Raw genomic sequence first — 10,540 nt, forward strand, 5'->3', positions numbered from 1 at the left:
ACTATAATTCAAAAAATAATAAAATGTCCTCACATAAAGTCCAAGTACTTAGTTTATTGCATACTAATACGTAATAAAAGGACATTCATCCAATTTTAAAAGTAGAAATTCAAGTAAGCAATTATTTGGGTTCTTATTGCTAGCTGTAATTTTTTCCTCAATCATCCCTGAGAAATAAAATGTCTCATAAGTTACTAGCATTTGTGTCTATATGAGCTATTAATCATCTTCACTGATTTAGGATGAATTATCTCTTTAGCAGCTACACTTAATTCTGAATTAATTTTACATTGAACCTCTCTGCCTTGAAGTATTTATATCATCCATATCCTTGACTATAGATTTATGTGAATGGCATCATAAATTATTCTCAATCAACACTCACAAAATGTTTTTCGTTCTCGTAATCAGGCTATGCTTTTATTACTTTAATTTAAAATCACATTCAACTATTCTAACATGGGCTGGACATTAAAACTGTTTTTGTTGTCAAAAATCAAACATAAAATGTTCCTGAGGTAAAAATGTATGCTTAAAGAGATAATGAACACTATTTTCTACTTTTACTAATACTTTTGGATTTTTAAACTTAAGATTGAGATTCAAATTGTGTTAAATATATAAAAAATAACAAAAAGATAGGGGCCCGGAGAGATAGCACAGCGGCGCTTGCCTTGCAAGCAGCCGATCCAGGACCAAAAGTGGTTGGTTCGAATCCCGGTGTCCCATATGGTCCCCCGTGCCTGCCAGGAGCTATTTCTGAGCAGACAGCCAGGAGTAACCCCTGAGCACCGCCGGGTGTGACCCAAAAACCAAAAAAACAAAAACAAAAACAAAAAAAAAAGATATGCAAGTTGAACAACTGAAATAAAAACACGACTCCCATTTCTTAATAGAGCCCTTTGAAAACTACTGAAGATTTTAAAAGAAAATGTAAATAACTTGAGAAAAGGACACATAAAACTGTACAAAGAAAAAGAAAGGTGAGAAAAAGGGATTAAATAAGCAGATAATATTTCATATATGGATAATATTTGCTAGCTAGGGACATACACCATCAATGATCTTTGATTATTGTGAGTAGGAAAAAGGAAGGAGGGGAATACTTTAAACGTCTGTGCTTATATATAATGGCCCACACAAACTGCATTAAAAGAACATTACAGCTGTTTCAGGAAATTCACAGTTCAGGGTGAAATATACCATATGTCCTCAATACCTACACACAGCAGGGTGCATTAAGACAGCTATTAGGCTGACTCCCTGTTGTGCCTAGGTACTGGAGGACATATGGTGCCTTTCACCCTTGACTAACGTTTACTTCCCTTCATTGTTTCCTGCAGCAACTTGAATGTCTTCTGAATGTTGTTCTGTACCATAAAGAAAGTGAGTTTTCACCAACAACTCTCACCCATTCCAGCACATACATATACATACATATATATATACATACATACACATTCTCCAGTGTGCTTTTTACTCTAGGTAAACATACTGTATTGGAAAATGTGTAGCCATGACTAATCAATCTGGGAGCCAGTTAAACCTATAAAGATAATATGCTACATTGGATGAATGATTTCACTGCAAAACAAAGTAAATAAAAGGAACAATTTTTTTTATCTCTAAGATAGAGATGGAAAGAGCTAATTAGGGAGGAAGCAAGAAAGACCTGTATTAAATCTAGAACTAGAAACAAATATAAAAAAAAATCACCATTTTCTTCGATACCTGTAGCAAAATATATTTTCTCAAATTCATTTTCACATAAGAAACCACTTTTTGTGAACTTACTGGTTTTAAAATAAAAATTGCCTCCTTTCTTCTCATAAAATATAGCAACTGTATGATCACATGAAAATCATTGGAAACAATAAGAAATATAAACAGAAAAATATGAAAGCTATAAAATAACAAACTTTATCAACCAATGCTACCTGTTGCTATCGTTTTTAGATTCCATATTTCCTAGACATGTTATTTGCATATGTCTATTTCAGTGAGGCTGATAGTCTCCCAAACTTAGGTTTTTATCTTTTTTTAAAAAAACATAAAATGAGATATAGACCAAAAGGGTTTCAGGGTTTTTGAAGAGATTACTCATAGGAAAATTGCTTCACTGTCAACAATTAAGTCAAAGCAAAGAACAGTTTCATTTGCTGTAGCACATTACCATATCTTTATTGATGAATGAAATTCTGGTAGCAGCATACCAGACAAAACAATTAAAAATAAAGAAATTATCACATAGCTGATTAGGTGCCTGATTACTGATAAATGCTGGCTATTTAGCAGACTTTTCTAAGACTTACTTTCGCTAAGAAATATGAAGGCAAGTGTGTTAATGTTTTTGACATGACCTCTTTTAACTCAAAGTTATCTAAGTGTGCATGGGTAACATAGTTGAAGGATAACTGAACATTTTATTGGTGCTACAATGGTTTCTAAGAGTCTTTCCTTTTGTACTCAAATACTCTGGGATGTTTATAATGCAATGTTAGAAGGATGCTGATGGAATGTCATCAATGTAAATTTTAAAAACAGACACCTTTTAGACTTTGCACATCTGATGATACTGAAAGCCCAAATAAATAAAATATAAAACTCTTTAATTACTTTATATATATATTGACCTTTAGAACAAAGCTGTAAATTTCCCCTAAAATAGTTTTGAACATGAGGCTGGAGAGATAGCATGGAGGTAAGATGTTGCCTTGCATGCAGAAAGATAGTGGTTCGAATCCCAGCATCCCAATATGATCCCCGGAGCCTGCCAGGAACGATTTCTGAGCATAGAGCCAGGAGTAACCCTGAATGCTGCTGCATGTGACCCCTCAAAAAATAGTTTGAAGATAGGTATATTCAATGTAATGCTTATGTAAACAAAGAAACAAAGTATTCCCCTATATTCACTCATGAACCACCTATATCTTATGAATATTCTGAGAAGGAAATCTTGTAGAATTCTACTTGTTTTTTTTTTTTTTCTTTAGCTGTTTTGGTTTGTTGTGGCTTTGTTTCAGGAGCCATGTGCAGCTGTGCTCAGGCTATATTTCTTACTCTGTGTCAGGGGTCACTCCTGGCAAGAACCAAAGGATCATTTTGTTCTGAGCTGGCCATGTACAAATCAAGCTCATTATCAACTGTTATCTCTCAGACTTTATGCTGTGTTTTCCTAATGTGGTGAAACTAGTATCAGGAGACTAGTTCTGTAATTTATTTCAAAAAGGAGGCATTTGTATGAAGACAGAAGATAAAAGATTTGTTATTAAAATTTTATTTTAAATAAATATTTATAAAATATTATTTCTATCCACCTCCTTTGGAATAAAGGTGTCCAACAACAAATAATATTGATTTTATTTTGCTTGGTGAGAAGAAAAATATTGATATTCATCCATTTTTTTCATCTTACTTGCTTACCTTATGCAGCTGAAACTCATTTTCCTCTCATCAAATTCCTAATTAATATAAAAGATGGTAGAAGTATAAATTACAGAACTAATAGGAAAGAATATAAAGGAAAAAAAGATAAAGATGATATTTAAAAATAAAGAAGAGGGCCGGAGAGATAGCATGGAGGTATGTCATTTGCCTTGCATGCAGAAGGACGGTGGTTCGAATCCCGGCATCCCATATGGTCCCCCGAGCTTGCCAGATTTGATTTCTGAGCTTAGAGCCAGGAGTGACCCCTGAGGACTGCCAGGTGTGATCCAAAAACCAAAAAAATAAAAATGAAAGAAAGTAAGAAAGAAAGAAAGAAAGAAAGAAGGAAGGAAGGAAGGAAGGAAGGAAGGAAGGAAGGAAGGAAGGAAGGAAGGAAGGAAGGAAGGAAGGAAGGAAGGAAGGAAGGAAGGAAGGAAGGGAGGGAGGGAGGGAGGGAGGGAGGGAGGGAGGGAGGGAGGGAGGGAGGAAGGGAGAGAGGGAGGGAGAGAGGGAGGGAGAAAGAGAAGAGAAAGAAAGAAAGAAAGAAAGAAAGAAAGAAAGAAAGAAAGAAAGAAAGAAAGAAAGAAAGAAAGAAAGAAAGAAAGAAAGAAAGAAAGAAAGAAAGAAAGAAAGAAAGAAAGAAAGAAAGAAAGAAAGAAAGAAAGAAAGAAAGAAAGAAAGAAAGAAAGAAAGAAAGAAAGAAAGAAAGAAAGAAAAAGAAAGAAAGAGAGAATGAAAAAGAGAAAGAAGAAAGAAAGAAAGAAAGAAAGAAAGAAAGAAAGAAAGAAAGAAAGAAAGAAAGAAAGAAAGAAAGAAAGAAAGAAAGAAAGAAAGAAAGAAAGAAAGAAAGAAAGAGAGAGAAAGAAAGAGAGAAAGAAAGAGAGAGAAAGAAAGAGAGAAAGAAAGAAAGAAAGAAAGAAAGAAAGAAAGAAAGAAAGAAAGAAAGAAAGAAAGAAAGAAAGAAAGAAAGAAAGAAAGAAAGAGAAAGAAAGAAAGAGAAAGAAAGAAAGAAAGAAAGAAAGAAAGAAAGAAAGAAAGAAAGAAAGAAAGAAAGAAAGAAAGAAAGAAAGAAAGAAAGAAAGAAAGAAAGAAAGAAAGAAAGAAAGAAAGAAAGAAAGAGAAAGAAAGAGAGAAAGAGAGAAAGCAAGAGAGAAAGAAAGAAAGAATAAAGAAAGGAAAAGAAAAACAGACCAATGGGAGAGGCCAGAAAATATTCTAAATGTTTTCAGAGGGACTAATATCTGGATATTATATACTTTTTACAACATGCAGAGGAAAGCTCCTGGGTAACTAACATGAACTAAGAGTGTAACAGCTGCTTATCTTAAGAAAGGGTCTGGTCGACATAGTAAGCAATACATCTTAGAGAGACATACATGACATTTGGAGGAAAAGAAGAAAGGAGAAACAAAAATCTAAAGTTTTCTAATTTGTGTGGTCTTGTTCAATTGAACTCATTCTTTAATTGCCTATAAACAATTTTTAGAAAAAAATCAGATTTGAAGCAAGGTATTATGAGAAGACTAAGTGTAAGAACACCCACATTTAAAAATGATTATTGGAATATATTATGCATATATTCAACAAATCTTCCAATCTCATGTTTGAGCAGCAAAAGTGGAAAAGCTTCTGGGACTCATCATTTCCTAAGAGTTTGTGAAAATTTCCAGCTGGGTTCAGAGACACATCAAAATTGGCCAAGGATATTTGATGAGAGAAAATTTAAATAAGTTATTTTAAGCTTATTTAATCATTATATTTAAAAATATTTATTTTCCCATGTCACATAAATAAAATGTATCTATAAACCAACCAAAATTTTATCAAGTAGGCATTCTCCACATTTTGATAAAATGATTCAGTCCTAGTATATTAGTTTTTTTTTAACAACTATTGTCTTATGACAGAGAATTAGTCTCCTTGAAATAATTCACTGTGCAAAAAAGATCCTACATTTACATTCAAGCTAGACAGAGAGAACTATATGACTTACTGATAAAAAAAAATTATCTCCTACTTCTGCCAAATTTGCCTTACTGTCATTTATGGATGTTAATTAGAGGCAGGAGAGAGTTGTATCACCTTTCTTTAATAGCCTCACAATGAGAGTGAGATAAGACACTAATACTTGAGGGGAAAAATATATCTTATATGTTAAAGTATCAAAAGGTTATGTGATTTGTTGGTGGGAACACTCTGACCTTGTCCTTATTTTCACTCTGTGATCCAGAATGACAGGCAGCAGTTTAATGAGATATTGCCAGAAGTCATTTCCAACAAGATAAAGGGAAAGATCTGGAAAGTCCTGTTTCAGCAATTAAGTGCTCTGTCACCCTCCCCACTTGTTGCTCATGCACACCACAGGGCAACATGTTATGAAAGATGAAGAGTCAGAAACAATTGGCGCAAATCATTGATGGGACTTTGCCCACGAAGTTTTCTAAACCATTTAATACATACTTACAATCAAGCATTTAAATAGTCACATTATGATTTATTTTTGTATCTTCTTTAGATAATCAAGGTCAGTTCAAATGTCAGGAGCAAAAGAATCAACAAATCTCTTGACATGAAACTACTTGTAATTGTAGAGATAGCAGAGATATCTGACAAGTGTAACAATATGAGAAATGCATATCAGAGCTTTTATATGATTTATTTTATAGATAGATCCTACTCCAAGCAAACAGTCTAATATTTTACTAGATATTTCAACTAATAGTACTGAGTAGTAGGAGATTTATCTTTAGAAAAAATCATAATTAGATCACTGCCTTTTCCTTAGAAGTATGTCACTTAAAGAACTATGATCATAAAATATGTTTATTATGCATCTATTGGGCTCAACTTATTTCAAGTGAGATTCTCACCTATCACTTAAATGTTCGGTTTCACATGTCCCTTTTTTTCAAATAAATAATACTTTTTCTGAATAGACTACCTTATTGAGCAGAAATACAAAACTACAATACAAAGAATGTAAGTATAATGACAATAGGTACAGAATCAGCACACTGTTATATTAACTTCTCTCATTGGCCTAAGTAAGACATATTGTTGACCAGAATTAAGAAGTAAAGAATATTTCCACCACATTAAAATGAAAAAATTGTACTGCTAACTACACATGGTATGTCTATGCGTAATGATGTTAAAGAGTTTAGTTCATTGTTAAAATATAACATATTCCCACAAAAGAAGTACAATTTAGGTCACATATACACTACATTTTTCCCTCTTAAATTCGATTGCATCAAATTGTCAGCTGTTTAGAGTTGAATGTGTGAAGAACCTCTAAATCTGTTTATTGTTGAGGTCTCTCTGTCTGCTTTAGGAAAAGTTAGACTTTTCTGACATCCCTATAGTATATTAATCTGAACTAAGGTAATCATCTTTCCAAACCCTTGAAGCAGAACTGGAACTCGGAAAAAAATATATTAGCCTATTTCACCAAAATCAAATACCTTAAAACCCTCAGAACATAAAATAAAGGCAGAATTACTTGATAAACCTTTAATGTATACAATTATGACACAATAACATTTGACTACACACCTGCAATCTTCAAAGATATAGAATTAACAGAAAAAATTGATGTCTTTAGAGATATTTAAAATTAAATGAGCTGAAATGTTCCTAGAGAGTACATAAATTTAAGAAAGAGTGAAATTACTCTAAAGAGGATTTTAACACTGCTTAATATCTGGTCAAATCATCACCATAAAAGCCTATTGATAAGAAGGATGGTATGTAGAGTGACAAACTACTAATTTCTCTATAAAACAAAACCTGAAAATAACTTTAATACTGCTAGTATCTATTTTGAAAACTGTATTATGCACTACAATTTTGTCTGAATTTATTAAAAATATTAACTTTTATTGGAAGCAGATAAAGTTTTTATCACAACCTGGTCCATGTTGGTTTGTGTAGTGCAAAGGTGATCTAATAGTGACTTTATGCAGGAAGCATATGCCCTCCTAATTACACACAGTATTAAGTTACTTACAGCAGAATCAGGAACCATATGGCCCATTATAATCAGATGTCAGAAGGTAATGGGGACTAGGATTTTCTGCTTTCTAACTAAACAGAGATATTATGCAGTGGAAGTTTGTACTATTTTTTTCAAACTAGCAATTAGTGCAGAGTGTAAAATTTATATTTCTTTTGTTTAAAAGCTCTATTTTATTATTCTAAGAAGGCTTATGGAACTGCTATACTCAGTTTCATCATTTTAACTAATTTATTATATCTCTAGGATAACATTTACTAACTGACCTCATTTTATTATAATTATTTATTCACGTAAGTCCAAGATTTTCAGTAGTCACGGACTTCAGAAAATATAGCAGGGTTTATTTTTCCTTAAATCTTAACTTGTCTCTCACTTTAATATCAGTTCTCACCATATCTCTAAGACAATTCATTTCAATGGAAATGATATAGTACTCTTGAGAAAATCAACACTATGTAAAAATATAATATAATTATCATGTGTCTCTCAATATAATTGACTTTTCTTTTGTTGTAACTGTTTGGAGGCCATACCTGACAACAGTGTTTAGGGCTCACTCTTGGATCTTCATTCAAGAGTAATTATTGAAAGAGCTTAAAGGCCCATATAAACACAACTTCAATTAAACTCATGTCATTGAGCAAGTCTCCTTCCATACATATTCTGTTTCTCTAGTCCCCATAGACAATTAACTTTTAATTAAGATAAATCTACTCATAACGTTTAAGATCTTCAAAGTTTATATAAAATGACATTTCTAATGACCAGATGCCTATGTGATAACAATGACAGTTGGTAAACTGAAGGTATTTTGTGTTATATATAACGCAGAGTATTCTATAGTAAAAGGAAAGTCAAAATGCTACTCAATCATAAGTAAGTGGAAATATATTTAAGACACTGAACTTTGTTGTTCAGCACTGAAAACTGTATGGTGTTTACAGGTGAAATTGCAGAGTTCAGATGATGATGACAGTAAATTTTATCATAGACATTTATAAAAAAATAATCATATGACCAGAAAATGTGTTATGTTTTAGGAGTAAAAATAAGCCAAGTTGCTATAATTTTAATTAATTAATTAATTAATTTCTTTTTTGGCCTGGGAAGTGTCAGAATTTCCTCCTCACTCTCGAATCTGCTCTTATATCAAAATTGTTTAGAAATATTTCATTAAAAATCACTAGATATAAACAATGTATTCCTGTGCTTTCTTTTTACAATGCTTATTGGAAACAATAAAAGTTGTAACCTTAAAAATTTAGAATTATATATTCAAATAAAAAGGGGTTTAAATAGATAGTGCCATCTCTTTTGACAAATAAATTTTAAATACTAATTTTTAATGTGACAGATTAAAACACTAAAGTTAAAAAATGTCTCTGGGGTCATCTAAGTGGTAATTATAATTAAATAAACTATAAAATAAAATGGTCAATTAAATATACATTTAAATAATTCTTAGTAATACATTTGTATTTTAATAGCAGTGAATAAGGTTGACCCAGTGCCCAAACATTTGTCCTGTCTCTCCACTCCATGTCATTCTAATTTCAAAGAATATTTTTCAAAGGAGAGATATTCCAATAAAATAAGGGTATCATATTTTTCCTCTGTAAGTTCCAATTTTACTGATGTTCAAGGGTCAATCAGTTAACAGGCATAGTAACAATAAAAAAGAGCTTTATTGGCAACAAGTTGTAGAATGTCAGACTCCTGTCCTCATATTAATCATCTTGCATGCAAGGTTCCAAAAAGCAGTATAAGAAAAAAAGTAGAGGAAGCACATTTTCAGGAAGCAAGAAGTTCTGGAGTGGTGAGAACAAAGTAATCAACAAAATGCCTCATAGCTCTATCTTCTTAAGGTAAATAGTCAGTGTAGGATATGCAGAGTCCAGGATCTTTAATACAGAAACATGATACCAACGACAGAGACTATGTGAAAAATAAAAGTTTGTTGGCACTACAGACAATCTTGGAACGGACGATCTAGCTTGCCTGGAGCCTGGAGTTGGTCTTGTGCCAGGAAACTTCAGGGGTCGGGTCTCTTTGTATTTAGGCCAAGGTTATTCCTTTCCATGTCCCTCATATTTTGGTGGGCCTATGCAAACAACAATTGCATCTCTAACACCATTTTTACCATTTTACTGCTCCTTTGACTCTAATCCTTAAAAAGAACCCACTTAAAATTTGAGGTTAACTTAAAGCTAATATGCATGTACATGGAAATGTAAAAAAATACTATGCCTGTAATGTTTAAGGAGTTACGTAAGTTTTATGGCTTTAGATTGCCTTGTGTGCTGTTAAGAAATATTATAATGTGTTACAATCTGGGGACTTGAGGGACAAAAGTAATTGTACATGGATTCTGCCTTATTTATCTTAATGTTCTTTGGCTGAAATTTCAAAGTTAAGATATCAGCAAGGGGACTTCTGAGAATTATGATATGGGTGATTGTCCTTCCACTGTAACTTTACCTTGTCCTCTTTCTTTGCATCTTTGTTCTCATAATTAAAAATTAAAAAAATAGTGTAGCTGTAAATGAAGATTTTTTGTTTGTTTTTTTTGGGGGGCCACATCCAATGATGCTCAGGGGTTACTCCTGGCTCCTGGCTTGGGGGACCATATGGGACACTAGGGGGATGGAACCTTGATCCATCTAGGTTAGCAAGCACAAGGCAAATGCCCTACAGCTTGCGCCACTGCTCCGGCCCCAATGAAGATTTTTTTATTAAGGTTTTTACTATCTTTTATAATTTAGTACAAAATAAATTGGACATTCTTAATATCAACAACCATCCTAACCAAACATTATTTATTTTTTTGCTATGAAATTCATTTTTAATTTTTTGGTTCTATATTACCTTTAGAAAGTACTTTCTCAATAATCCATAGAAATAAATACCCAAAAAGAGTCAATTTCACCTGATGTTGACATGTAAATTTATATGAATTTATTATTGTTATATGAAGTAATTATGTGATTTTCATTTGTTTTTAATTTCTTGGTGTTCTTTACCTCAGTTAGTTAGCATTAAGTATTGTTCCCTTTGTTTAAATTTACCTCAGAGCCCATATTGCTAAAAATGTTTTAA

The sequence above is a fragment of the Suncus etruscus genome, chromosome 3, assembly GCF_024139225.1.
Source record: "Suncus etruscus isolate mSunEtr1 chromosome 3, mSunEtr1.pri.cur, whole genome shotgun sequence".
NCBI lineage: Eukaryota > Metazoa > Chordata > Mammalia > Eulipotyphla > Soricidae > Suncus > Suncus etruscus.